Genomic DNA, 15,192 nt, shown 5'->3' on the forward strand with positions numbered 1-15,192 from the left:
TCTCAAAAATAGATCATATATTATGTCACAGGGCAACTCTTAGACAATATAAAGTAGTAGAGATAATACCATACATCCTATCTGATCATAATGGAATGGAACTGAAAATCAATGATAAAAGAAGGAAGGAAAAAGAATACATCACTTGGAGAATGAACAATAGGTTACTGAATGATCAATGGGTTATAGAAGACATCAAGGAGGAAATTAAAAAATTCTTAGAGATTAAGGAAAACACAGACACAACATATCGGAATCTATGGGACACATTGAAAGCAGTTCTAAGAGGAAAATTCATTGCTTGGAGTTCATTCCTTAAAAAAAGAAAAAACCAACAAATAAATGATCTCATACTTCATCTCAAAATCCTTGAAAAAGAAGAGCAAAACAACAGCAAAAGAAGTAGAAGGCAAGAAATAATGAAAATCAGAGCTGAAATTAATGAAATCGAAACAAAAGAAACAATTGAAAAAATTGACAAAACTAAAAGTTGGTTCTTTGAAAAAATAAACAAAATCGACAGACCCTTAGCCATGCTAGCGAAGAGAAGAAGAGAGAGAACTCAAATTACTAACATACGGGATGAAAGAGGCAATATCACAACAGACACTTCAGAAATACAGAAGATAATCAAAAATTATTTTGAATCCTTATACTCCAATAAATTAGAAGATAGTGAAGGCATAGATAAATTTCTTAAGTCATATGATCTGCCCAGATTGAGTCAGGAGGATATAGACAACCTAAACAGACCAATATCAATTGAGGAAATAGAAGAAACCATCAAAAGACTACCAACTAAGAAAAGCCCAGGACCGGATGGGTATACAGCAGAGTTTTACAAAACCTTTAAAGAGGAACTAATACCAATACTTTTCAAGCTACTTCGGGAAATAGAAAAAGAGGGAGAACTTCCAAATTCATTCTACGAGGCCAACATCACCCTGATACCTAAACCAGACAAAGACACTTCAAAGAAAGAAAACTACAGACCAATATCTCTAATGAACCTAGATGCAAAAATCCTCAATAAAATTCTGGCCACTCGGATACAAAAACTTATCAAAAAAATTGTGCACCATGATCAAGTAGGATTCATCCCTGGGATGCAAGGCTGGTTCAATATACGGAAATCAATAAATGTTATTCACCACATCAATAGACTTAAAAATAAGAATCATATGATCATCTCGATAGATGCGGAAAAAGCATTCGACAAAGTACAGCATCCCTTTATGTTCAAAACTCTAGAAAAACTAGGGATAACAGGAACATACCTCAATATTGTAAAAGCAATCTATGCTAAGCCTCAGGCTAGCATCATTCTGAATGGAGAAAAATTGAAGGCATTCCCTCTAAAATCTGGAACAAGACAGGGATGCCCTCTCTCACCACTTCTGTTCAACATAGTTCTCGAAACACTGGCCAGAGCAATTAGACAGACGAAGGAAATTAAAGGCATCAAAATAGGAAAAGAAGAACTTAAATTATCACTATTTGCAGATGACATGATTCTATACCTAGCAGACCCAAAAGGGTCTACAAAGAAACTATTAGAGCTAATAAATGAATTCAGCAAAGTGGCAGGATATAAAATCAACACGCATAAATCAAAGGCATTCCTGTATATCAGCATTCCCACATTTTGCTGGTGGGAATATAAAATGGTACAGTGACTCTCAAAAAGAGTTTGGTAGTTCCTAATAAAACTAAACATGCAATTAATATATGAACTTGAAATTACATTGCTGGATATTTATCACAGAGAAATAAAAACTTAAGCAATTTTGTCTTTAGTGCTTTTAAGGCCTTCTGTTGATTTAAATGTTAATCATATGTACAAAATTTGAAAACTCACATCTAGATGAGTGAGCAAACATCTAGATACCAAAGCCTCACACAAAAGGACACATAAAATTAACCATTCCAGGGTGAGATGCAACAAACACCAATGAGAGGTAGGTATTCTGACAGAAATTACATTGTGTCCTTTTGGGGAGACACTGTCTCCACACATACTACACCCCTCCCATCTCATCCGACTTTACACATGAGCAAAATCTCCTCGTCTTTGCCCTCCTTCCTGGTAAACCTGTGTGGAGGAAATGACTCTTCAGTGCTCAGTGCCCATCTGTCCTCATGCTCCACGTCTGGTTCTGTGGCCCTGTTGGAAGACCCACAGCCCCAAAGGACCCACCTCCCTCTTCCCACACACCAACCTCCCCTTGCTCCTCTGTCCCCCACCGTCAGAGGACACACACACACACACACGCCAGAGAAGCTGATTTTATTTTCACAATCTCCGTACTCTTGATGTACACTCTCTTCTGAGCAGTTACCACCTCTCTGTGGCCAGGCCTGTGGAGCCTTCAGGGAAGGTTCTGAGGTCTCAGGCCTCGCTGGTGTTACAGGTCCTCACTGCAGCAACCGCAGCAGCTACTTTCCAGGCTCCGGTCGTCCCCCTTCCGGCTCCACGGTGGACTTTCTTCCTCAGCGGGAGACGGTGGCTGCCTCGGGTTGCTCCTCTCTTATTGCTATCAGCTGCGGTGGTCCGAGCTCTGGCAGCTTCTTGGTTCCTACAACGCCCTCGACGGGGCTTTCCAGACTGTCTTGTCATCTTTCGGCCCTGGAAGGACAACAAGGAGATCGCAGAGGGGCACTGGTTTGGGGGCAGACGTGGAGGAGGGTGGCAACAGGGGCTTTGTGCAGGGGGAGGTAGGGAGGGCGGTCCAGGGGCAGAAGAGCAGGACTTGGGTGGCTCGGCTCACCTTGCTTTTCTTGTACTTGGTTCGATGATGTATGCACGTCTTCTTTTGGCCCGCTTTGCTGCCAGAGTTGCATTTTGCACAGTGTGGAATGGATGCCATGGGTCTCCTGCCCATGTTTCTGGACCAGCACCTCCAGGTAGTCTGTCCAGGCCGCTGACCTCCCTCTATTTATGGTCCCCAGGACAACAGGTGGCCACACCCTTGGGCTTTGTTGGCTCAGCAAGTGACACCCCAGGCCACACCCCTAAGCCTGCCGAGGAGGGGGAAGGGCTGAGACATCACAAAGCATCCCCATCTGTCAGGTCCATAGGGAAGGGGCCCGTGACCTGGAGGCCAGGAGAGTCAGTCTGGTTGGAGAACGGAAGGATATGCCCAGCCCCCTGGAGAGGTTTCCCAAACTGATGCGGGATGCCTCCTCATGTCCCCACGCTCAATTGTGGTGCATCACAAGGCCCAGAGAGGGCGTTTCCTTCACACCTCTCCACAGACACCCCCTGCAATGGTCCAATCTCTTTTGTTGGCCACCGGCACCTAGTTCAGGTCTGTCGCACCTGAAAGCACTCTGTGTTTAAGACACACCTTGAAGTCTGGTTACTTCCCTTGGTTTGAGGAGCTCACAGTTGAGATTTTGTCCCTGAATGCAAGGGATGGGAGACTCCTGGAACAGAGACAATATAGGCGATACATTTTTTTAAGAAATACTTGAATGAAAATTATTCAAATTTGATGAAAACTGTAAATCTCCTCATTCAAAAAGCTAAAAGAATTCCAAGAAAAAAGAAACATTAAAAATTAGACCTAATATGTTGTTTAAAACCAGTAATAAAGAGAAAACCTTAAAAGTAACCAGAGGGAAAATAAATACTTATAAAGGATTAAAAAATAAAGGCAACAGAATATTTACTGTCCAAAATGAGAGCCAGAGAAGAGAGGAGCAATATATTTAAAGAACTGAAAGAAAAATAAATTTAGCAACCAGAAATATATACCCAGTGGAAAAAAGTTGAAATAAAGTAATTTTCTGAATTAAGTACCAAGAGACATGTATTACAGCAAATGTTAAAGGAAGTCCTCCAGGTGGACAGAAAATCATATTAGATGGAAATCTGGATCTATACAAAGTAATGAAGAGCACTGGAAATTGCAATGATATGGGTAAGTATAAAGATGATTTCTTTAGTATATAGATGTATCTAAAATACAACTGTTTAAAGAAAAAGTAATAATAATATATGGTGGAGTACATAACATATAGGTTAAAATGTATCCTAACAATAGATAAAAAGCTAACAGGAGAAAAATGGGAATATACTGTTGGTTTACATGTGCATGTGTATTCCAAGTTCCAATGGGTACTTGTTTTCCTTTTTGTAGCTGAGGCCCTAGCACAGTTATCAGTAGAGCCCACATCTAACAAACATTTATCTGCACTTTTTTTGAGACAGGGTCTTGCTATGTTGCCCAGGCTAGTCCTAAACCCCTGGGTTTATGCAATCTTCCTGCCTCAGCATCCTGAGTAGTAACTGGGCCTACACAGGCATACACCCAGGTCCAGGAATTTAAATAGCACTCATCATTTAAAGTGTGAACACAGAGTGACTTGAGGGGATATTGGGAGCTCTAGACCCAAATTCATATAGGAACTGCTTCACCTTACATTCTTAAAGGAAATTAAGCCACATTTCTTTTGTAGATTGTATTAATTTCCTGTTGTCTAACAAATTGCCAAAAGTGTCCTGGTTTAAAACAGCATAAGTTTGTAAAAATCTTTAACTGACATACAAAAATTGTACCAATTTATGGTATACTATCTGTCATTTCAATACATGTATATATTGTATAATGTTCAAATTAGAGTAAACATTATCTATGTGCTCAAACATTTATTTCTTTATGATGAAAGCTTCAAAATCCTTTCTTCTAGCTTTTTGAAATATACATTATTATTATCTATAGTCACTCTACTGTGCAATAGCACACCAGAACTTATTTCTCCGATCTACGTATAGCTTAGTACCCATTGAGCAACCTTCCCCCCATCCTTTTCTACCCTCTACTGTCCCCAGTGTCTGGTAACTATCATTTTACCCTCAACTTCTATGAGATCAACTTTTTAAGATTCCACATGAATAAAATCATGCAGTTCTTGTCTTTCTGTGTCTGGTTTATTTCACTTAACATCAATTCTCTCCAATTCCATCCATGTTTTCACAAATGACTGGATTTCATTCTTTAACAGGTGAATGGTATTCCATTGTGTGTATACACACACACACACACACATATCACATTTTCTGTATTCATTCATCAGTTGAAGACACTTGGGTTGTTTCTATTTCCTGGCTGTGTGAATAATACTGCAATGAGCACAGGGGTGTCTCTTTGACACACTGTTTTCATTTTCTTTGGACATATATGCAATAGTTAAATTGCTGTATTATATAGTAATTATATTTTGAAATTTTTTAAGAGCCTTCATACTGTTTTCCACAATGGCTGTACTAAGTTATATTCTGACCAACAGTGTGCAAGCTTTACCTTTTCTCCACACCTCCACCAGCACTCTAAGACAACACAAAGTTATTCTTTTCTAATCCTAGAGGCCGGAAGTCCAAATTAATATTATAATGCCAAAATCAGTATGACTGGCACTGGGGATGCAGCACAGTGGTGAAGTACTTGCCTAGTATGTGCAAGGCCTTGGGTTCTATCCAAGGCACCCCTCTCCCCAAATCAGCATAACTGGTTCCAGCCAGCTTCTAAAACAGCCATCAATTCCTGCGCTTGTGACCCCATAACTCCAATCTTTGTTTTTGTCGTTGTGATGCCTTTTTCTTTTTCTCCTCTGTTTCAAATTTATTTTTCTCTTTTTTAAAGCATTCTTTTTAACGTTTATTTATTTATTTTTATGTGGTGCTGAGGGTGTAACCCAGTGCCTCACACATGCTAGGCAAGCATTCTACCACTAAGCAACAAGCCCAGTCCCTCTTTTTTCTCTTTTAAGGACCCTTATGATTACATGTAGGGCTCACTAACATAATATAGGAAATTTTCCATATCTTACTGTCCTTAATCACATTTGCAAAATCTTTTTACAGTGTAAGTTCACATTCATAGGTTCCTGTAATTAAGATTTGAGTATATTAGGAAGTCACCAGGAAGTTTCATTTGCTCATTCAAGATATGAAGCTTACCTACCCTCTAGGTTTCCTGCCTCCATGAAGGAATCTATAGTTCAGTTAATTGTACTCACTTACCTTCAAAATTTCCATGGGAAACTATCACAGAGAATATACTTGTGGACATCTCTTTCCTAGGCCCAAATATCAACTTGGAGTTGTGAACCCTCCTTTCACAGGAGCTGGTGCATGATGCTTTCTGCATTATACACCACTCATCCCTGCCATTTGAACAAGGAAGTGTGCACCATCTTCATGTGGTTTCCAAACACTGTGCAAGTGTCCACACTTTTGGCCAAACTTCTATCTCAATGTACAACATAGGCCACAAATCCTAGACACAGGACACCCACCCTCTTGTGTGCCAAGGACTCCAGAAACCACAGGGGGCAGTTTGATGAATTTTAAATGCCTGTCTGTAGCCATCCCTTCATCTGCAGAGGCCAAAGTCATTATTAGTTCCTGGCATTCCTCCTCCAGTACCCCACTCTGCAGCTGACCACTATCTTCTGCTACTCATTGGTATTCTTACTTAGCTCAGCTGTCAATCATCAGTCACCAACCCATTCCTTCACATTGTGGGGATCAGAGGAATTCTATTGAACACACCAGGCCTCAGCAGGCATTAGGACATCTCCCAGTCCTGGGACTCTGGTCAGGGTGCTCTAAACCATTAGCGTGGTCAAGAGATGTTGCTCACCCAGAATCATACAGAGGGCCAGCCATGCTCTTCCTGACACAAGTAGAGGAATCCTGCGGGTGGAGTGTCTGTGCTACTGGTACATTCATCCAACAGACTTACCCCTTAGATGGCACTGCAACTTTCAGCTGCTGGTAATGACTCAGTTTCCCAAAACCTGGTCATGTACTCCCTCCTCCACTCCCCTACTCTCCATCTGCTCCCTTACCCTCTGCTGAACTAAGGATCCAAAGTTTTGAGAGCCTCTCTGAATTGGTTTTGCATGTGAACTCTCTCATGTATGCCGGCCATCGCTCTCCCCTGGATACTGCCAAACCCCCTCTCTTATTGAAGGTGTCCTATCTGCTTTCTTTCCCTGGATCCTGAATATTTTTATAGAATGTTTACTTCTGAAAGCAAAAGGGAAATGTTCAGTTGACATTTCAGAATTTAAAATCATGTGTAATTTTTGTAAGAAGGCAGATTATAATGGCATTTTAGAAATAAATTGTGGTAATATTTATATAAAGTTTAAACTATCCATACCATTAACACATTAACTCACTATTTACACTGTTATCTCCTTATCAGGCAATATTTACATTTGCACAAGAATTCATGTTTAAAAACGTTGATAGTATTAATAATCATAACAAATGAGGAATTATTTATGCATCCATCAGGAGGAGAATCATTTGACTTATTATGGTACATGGATGCTTCATAATTCTAGAACGTGGTTACAAAATCGAGGTACATTTACACGTGCTATCATGGGAAGATCTTACATTCATTTCATTAAGGCAAGTTGCAGAAAATATGTACATTTTTACCCAAGTATGGCAAAATGACAAATATACTTTATAGCACATTGTTCACTAGGATGATACCAAAGGAGGGGCCTGAATTATAGAGGAAGTTTGAAAACAGAGAATTGTGATATATATATATATATATATATATATATATATATATATATACTTTTAATTTTTTTTTGCAACAAGAATGAATGCACTGCTACCTTTGCAACCAAAATGTTTAAAAAGCCTAATAGCAAAAATAGCAGCTGTGTATTAGCTAAAGAGCTGTGTATTAGCTAAAGTAACTTCTAGCTAATATTACAGACAAAACTCAGAACTTCAATGGCCAAACAAAGTAAAAGTTTGTGTTTAATGCACATGAATTCCGATGTGGTTTGGCAGGGGCCCTCTGCTCTCAGGTGACCCAGGGATCCAGAATGCTTCCATCCTATGTTTTGTTATTGAAAGGAGGAATAAAACATGGAAATGTATACTGGCTCTCAAATGCCAGGATGTGACCAAATGACACTGTCACACTTGTCTCAATGGCAAGGAAATGTCATGTGTCCCTTCCTATCTATGAGCAGGTGGACAGGAGTGTTGCCCCATGCCCAGGAAGGAGAGAAGATATGGCTGGGAACTTGAACTCTCTCCCCAAATCTGTTAGAGAGTTGGAGCTCAACCAGGAGCAAACACTGTCCTTGTTAGGCCACCACACTCATTTTTTGGAGCAGTTTCTGAGAAGACCAGATTTGCCTTGAAGTTTTAGGTGCCTGCTGTGGCTGATGATTTCAGTCCAACAGTATCCTATGGAACTGAAGAGGATCATGTCAAAGCTACCAGATAGGGTTCCCCTTCTTCACCCTCACAGCACATTTCTGCACTTGCCTCTGCAATACCATCCTCTCAGTAGGCTGAGGGTTACCCCTTTCATTTGATTCCGGGTAAAATCTTAACCACTGAGCCTCTGCCACCCTCCACATGGCCATTCTTGCCTGAACACCTGGACAGGTGCATTAGTCACACTGAAGCCAGCATTTTCCTGTGAAGCAAGTTCCAGGCAGGCAGCAACTGAAGGATGGTTAAATATTCTTTTACTGTCAGAGCTAGCATGTGTTTCTTGGACTGTTTTATACCTCCTGGGGGACTCCAGGCATTTATGAAGTCAACCTCAATAGATGTTTTCTCCACAGTGATTTTCAAAGCATTTCTTCATCTAATACTCATGAGGAAAGCTTTGGTGTTTAGCCATTCACTTGTGTATGTGTTCAGAGGTGAGTGACACAAAACATACCCATTTAAAATCTGATTTAAAATATCAAGGTGGTTTTAAAAACCACGTAACTTCAGGGTTATATCCCAAGTACCAAGAATATGCCAAAATGCTACTTTACTCACAATCCACTGGAAAACATTTGGTGGGTGTGTTGAAGTCAACTGGATTGGTAACTATGTGTCTAAAAGTTCCTGTCTTTTATTTCAAAGGGTCTGTTCATATCATAGGGTAAAGGATGGGAGAGCCAGATGACTTTAGCGGGTAGGAATGTTCTCAATCACCTGGAGGACAGGCAATTCCACACAGTCACCAGAGAAGGCAGCAGGGAAGGGCTGGGCAGTGGACCAGATTCCAGAATTTAAAAGGCAGGTACATGGGGGATGACCAAGGGAAGGGTTCTATAGTGAGAAAGGATCCTGGGACTGGACATAATGCTGGAAACAAGGCAGTCCATTCTCAAGGAACCAACCTAAGACAATACCCAATTATGTTTGATCCTGTCACCTACTTTAGGACTTCTTTTGATATGTTGGCCTACCCCCAGCATTCTTCTTTTTGTCACTAGAGAGACATTATACAATGCTGAGAAATGGATTCCAACTAAGAAGGTTGTCCTTGGGCTGGGACAAGGGGTCTCACCTCGGCCCTGTCATTTACTAGCCAATGATACTGGGAAGTTCCCAACCTTATGAGCCTTGGGCTCTTCCTCTATGAAGTGGGGCTGACAAGGCCTGTTTGGTCAGATTGTTGGGATGCGTAGACTGCATGTAAAACACCTGGCACGGTGCCTGATCTGTACTGGCACTGTAGTGAGAGGCATGAGGCTGTTACTTCTTGTAGTATTTCTTGTAGTAGCCTCTAAAATTGTGGAATGTTGTTTCCATTGGCATTGCTCTAGAGGATCCATTGGAGAATATGACTCAATGGCACATGGAACACTAATCGGCCAAAAAAGGAAATTTTATTTAGTAAATATTCCCTCGTCGGAGGACATATTACAAGATCTAGGTGTGGAGGAGTCTCTACTACTGGATGCAGTTCAAAGGTCCTAGAATTTATTTATTTATTTATTTTAAATACACTACAGTGGAATGCATTACAATTCTTATTACACATATAGAGCACAATTTTTCATATGTTTGTATATAAAGTATGTTCACGCCAATTCATGTCTTTTTACATGTACTAAGTGTTTTTTGCAATACAATTCTTATCACACATATATACCACAATTTTTCTTATCTCTGTATATAAAGTATGTTGACACCCAATCCATGTCTTCATACATGTACTTTGGATAATGATGTCCATCACATTCCACCATCCTTGCTAATTTAACTCAAGAACCAGCTCCTTCCCTCCCTTCCAGTTACATTTCCATCTAAGCCACTATTGTAATTCTTTTCACCTCCAGTGAAAATCTATTCTTTGCTTAGAGTTGTCTAAGTTGTATTTCAGGTAACTAATTAAATGTTCAAACGGAGTCCACTCTGGCTCTCCCAGACCAAGAAAACATCAGTATAGAGGCTTCTCGGCACCTCTTTAAAGAAATGGCACTGAAGTTTCCCTGGAAATCCTTGTATATAGGATATAAATCACCTAGTTCTTGTACTATTTAAGTGCACTGGGACAAGGGCTCAGGATACTTCCCATACTTGACACTAACTCTCTGCTTTATTCATGAAGTGAAAAGAACTGCTCAGAGCAACTTTTTAGTCTTCGAACCCTAAGACACACCATCTGAGGTTCTGGCCCTGGCCACCAGGAAGCCTCATTAATATCACTCCCAGAGATGGCAGCAAACTCCTTGGCTTGACATTGGACATTGAGACTTGGTTGCTCTGCCCTGGAGCACAACCTACTCACCTACTGCCAAAGGTTCTTTAAATCTCAAAGTACATCTTACCATCTTCCTGATATGTTTGCTGTTCCTAGACTTTACCATTCCACAGGTTAGGTTGGATCTGGCTTATCCTATATCTCTACCACTAACACAGGGACTTCCAAAAAGCAGATGTTCACTGAAAAACGGGGTAAGAGGCAGTGAGCAGGGAGTCTTAGTAAGTTTAAATTTCTCCAACAATTTTTAATGAGCCAAGCATATACAAGAATATATCTTTTTAATTTTATAGAAATAAAACAAAAGGATATAAAAGGTAAGGACAGGTAAAATTATCTTTTACATGTTTGTCTTTCCTTTACCTCAATCTATTTTAGTGCTGAATTCTCTCACATTTCCAAGGAAGTTTTTATTCTAATGCCATGTTATCTTGTTCCAGAGCACAAAATAAGATGGAAAGGTTTCTGATTTATTTTACAAAACAGCAAGACTCTTAAACTATATAAACAGCAACATGTTTGTGAGCAATGTGTCATTCAGAAACTTAGAACTTTAAAGTTAATTAAACCTTCTATTAAAAGAAACAACATTTGAAAAAATACCAAAATGAAAGAAAATCTCCAATTCACCAATACAGACTAGGAAAGCCACATGTTATATACTAAATTCACTCAAGCCCCATTCTGCCTTTGCACTACTTAAAAAAGTGACTGCTATCTTCAAACACAGAGTAAAGTATCTGCCTCAGACTTCATTTGGGACAAGATAAGATACTGAATGTGACCTTGGAATATGCCTTGGCCCTGACCACTCCACTAACCCTGGATGCAACTTTGCCGTAGGCTTCCTCTTCATCTCTTAAAAAGCCTCCTCATACCAGATAGAAAAGGCATTGGGAGGAGTATCATTGACCTTGGTCCAAAACTATAGGACTTTCACCTTGCTAGTTTCAGCATGAGCCCTTGGACCCCACAGGAACTCATACCAAACAGGATCACTGCTGGGCACCTGGCGATACTCCAGGTACTGTTCCTCCACCAAATCTTCAGAGATGAGTTTTCTAGGTTCCCCATAGATAAAGTGTTCCCTCCCAGCATGCATACCCATCACACTCAGCACTTCCCAGACAACCTTCTCAGGGGTGCAGCTGCCATCCAGAAAGATCACAATCAGAATATTTATCAGGAGACCAGTTTTGGGCATGCTCTGTTCATCACTTAGCATTCCATCATAGATAAGACCCAGGGCAATGACAAGAATATAGGAATGACTAGAGGGGTCTACTTCTATGTCAATGCCAAAGACCAGCTGCATGCACTCAGAGGCTTTGCTGAAGATCATGGGGAAGTGCTCCTGGTTATCTCTGATGACACTATTCAGCATTTCTGCATTGGTCACAGGCTCAGTCATTTGATACTTGAGGGGTAAGATAAGGTGTCATCTATGACATCACTATTCAAAGACTCAGTGCCTGGCAAGGCCTGGGAGTTTCTAAGACCCTCATTTTCCTGCTTGCTGAAGCCCTCATGGAATTGGCTCTATGGGCTAGAGGCAATGGTAGATAGGAAGGAACAGTTTCTCTGAGAACAATGGAAGGAACCCAGCATTCTGGTAGCACAAACATCCTTCATGGTACCCAGGATCTGAGAATAACAGGAATTAGAGGAAAAGGAAGAGGATGGACAATTGGAAGGAAAGAAAGAGGTGGCTTCCTGCACAACTATGGGGACTGGTACATCAACCAGACTAGTGCCACGCTTTAGGCCTTGTGATGCTTTTGTTGGTGTTTCTAATTTTGAGACATCATGACTTTCCTTGGGAATATCAGGCAAAAGGATGGACAGGAGCTTGGTGTTGGAGACTTACCAGCCTGGGGAGAGAAGGTATGTGTCAGGGCCTTAGCTGAGAACTGAACCCTTGGAACCCCTCACAAAGGCCCACTACAGGTCTTCTCTTTGGGCAATGCTCTAGGGCTATTCAAGTTCCTCTCCTGGTAGGCCTATTTCCTGAAAACCTGAGGCAGGAAGTGAGGCAACTTCTGTGGGTACAGCAAGCCCACAGAGCACAAGGCCCAGGGTTAATAGTAGGGCTTCTGGGGCCTGAGCTCTGTGGGACTCCCTCTGTCCTGGTTAGTGTGGGGATCCTTGATACACATTCCCAGAGTGCACCACACCATGACTCCAAATACTGCCTGGGCCTCCTCTGCTCCAGGACCTGAGGACACTGCCTCATACAAAACCTTCACGACCTGGTTCCAGAAGTTCTTGTAAGAGGCACTGAGGGGCCCCCACAGGTTGCAGACTCCAAGCACAACCTGATCCACCAGCCCTGATAGGAGGGCTGGGCTGCCTTCTGTGAGGTCCCCACTGTTCTGAGGTGGATGGTCCTCTCTGCTTACTCTGGGCCCTTACCTTTCCCCTGGCAGGACCTGGATACCACCCATGTGCTGGCCTGAAGGACACTCTGTGAAGAAGTGCCCACCTCCCTGTGAAGGAACACAAGGCAGTGAGGGGCCTCACATATGGCCACACCTTCTCAAAGGTGAAGCAAGAGCTGGCCAAACTCAATGGTTCCATGTGTCCTGGCCATGGAGGATCTGGCTCAGTCCTCACCTTAGGTATGAGATGCTCTCTAATGATCTAAGGCACCTTCCTTAAACCTTAACAAATCCTAAAACACACCCTGTCTACGTGAGACACCCAGAAAGGAAGTGAGGGAAAGGTAAAGCCAATGGAACTGGGTTGTCCCATGGCTGAGAAGAAAGGGCAGGTGAGGATCGGGGTCCTTGTGTTCCACTGAAGAAATTCCCTCTGTCCTTACCTGACTCCTGGCTATGCCTGAGATCCTCCTTCTGCTTTCCTGAGCCCAATCCCCTCTTACTGAGGCCTTCACTTCTCTGAAATCAATGACACACAGAAAATAAAGGAACCTTTACAACCCTGCCTGGGCTTCCTGTGCTGACAGCAGGTAACGGGAAGATTTCTGAGGGGCATCTACTGTATTCTGGGACCCTTGACCTTCCCCTAGGGTCCTCACTTTACTCTTGGGTAAACTGGGACACCTGTGTCTGATGACCAGATAGTGATCCCTGTGCTAAGATGAAGTTACCCTGTCACATCAGGTTCCTCTCTTCCCCAAGAGCCCTGGTACTTCCCAGAGAAGTGAACAGTTTCCCACTGCCCTTGTGTAGGTTCTCCAGGGCTGGTGGCTGGACCTGGGTCCAATGTATTATGGGCTGGGAGATTACCCAAGTCCTTGGACTCATGCCCACGCCTGCCCTTCCTCACTACCACCCCATCTGAAATGAACTGACATCTTTAGACCAAGACCCCATCTCCCTGAATACCTCCCATATTTGCGCCCATGGCAGAAGATCTTGCCACTTAGGGCCTCCTCAGGCTGACTATAGTGGCCAGGCACACTATGTGGTATCCATTGGGTCAGAGATGGGGATACTTTCTATCCTCATGAAGAGTCCATACCTTGGGTCTGGCAGGTCCTGGATTCCTCCCTCTGCTGACATGTCATCACCTCTTGGACCAAGGTCTCTACACATATAAAACCTCTCAGCCAAACCAGGAGGCAGAAATGAGCCAGAGTTACTTCCAGTGACCCTGCATAGGGCCCCACAGGGTAGATTACAAGGGAAGCCAGGCTCTCTGAGGTCCCTTCCTTTGGGAGGTATGGCATTCAGTCCCTGTCACCAAAGTTCCTCACCTTGATTCCTAGCAGATGCTGGAATATCTCCCAGGGTCCTGAGAGGCAAAAGGAGTCACTGCAATTCTCCCCCATCCTAACCTCCAACATCTAGGCAACAGGCTGGAACTCCCAGGGTCCCTTGCAGCCTAAGGGTTTGTCCCAGAATATTACCTTTCATCCCAAAGTGCAGGGCTGACCATAGAGGTCACTTGGATGATTTGACAACCCTCCCACTGTTGTGGGAACTCCTCAGTCCACCCTCAGTGCTCACCTTGACACCCACAGCACCCTGTCCCTGTCCTGTCCCCTCACTCCACCAACGGCTTTTACTCCCAGCATCCCCTGCGACCGGAAGGAGTACCCTGATGTACCTCCGTGGAGGTGGACAGGGCACTCTCTGGAATTCTTCCCCCCGGGAAATGACTGACTACAAAGAGCGGGGGAAGAGGGCATCTTCAGTCTATGCCAGCTGTCACTTTGACACCCACAGCACCCTGTCCCTGTCCCCTCACTCCGCCAACGGCTTTTACTCCCAGCATCCCTTGCGACCGGAAGAGGTACCGTGATATAAGGCCGTGGAGGCAGATGGGGCACCCTGTAATTCTTCCCCTGGGGAAATGAGTGGCTACAAAGGGAACCTACCCCTGGGGGGACGCATCTTCGGTCCACTCCAGCTCTCATCTTGACACCCACAGTGTCCTGGACCTGTCCGCTCCTTGTGCGGCTCAGCCTATGTCTTTAACTTCCAGTGTGCCCTGCAGGGAAGCATGGTGAGAATTAAGTGGATCAGAAGTTGTTTAAGGGGTACAATAGAGGGGGCTTGAAAATTCAAAGATGTAGCGAGGGAGAAAGAGGAGTCTGGAATAACTTCTAGGTTTCTGGCTTGGATAAGTGACTGCAAGATGGTGCAACTTATCGAGATGGGTGAAACTTAGGAAGGTGGTTGCCAAG

General features: G+C 42.9%; 1 pseudogene; it reads right to left on the reverse strand.

The window, feature by feature from the left end:
• Positions 1–2,389: 2,389 nt before the first annotated feature.
• LOC124098825 (melanoma-associated antigen 10-like) lies at positions 2,390–14,334 on the reverse strand (annotated as a pseudogene).
• Between the last annotated feature and the right edge of the window lie 858 nt (positions 14,335–15,192).

This window comes from Marmota monax, unplaced genomic scaffold, assembly GCF_021218885.2.
Source record: "Marmota monax isolate L192 unplaced genomic scaffold, Marmota_monax_Labrador192_F-V1.1 WCK01_AAM20220418_F8-fsc00142, whole genome shotgun sequence".
NCBI lineage: Eukaryota > Metazoa > Chordata > Mammalia > Rodentia > Sciuridae > Marmota > Marmota monax.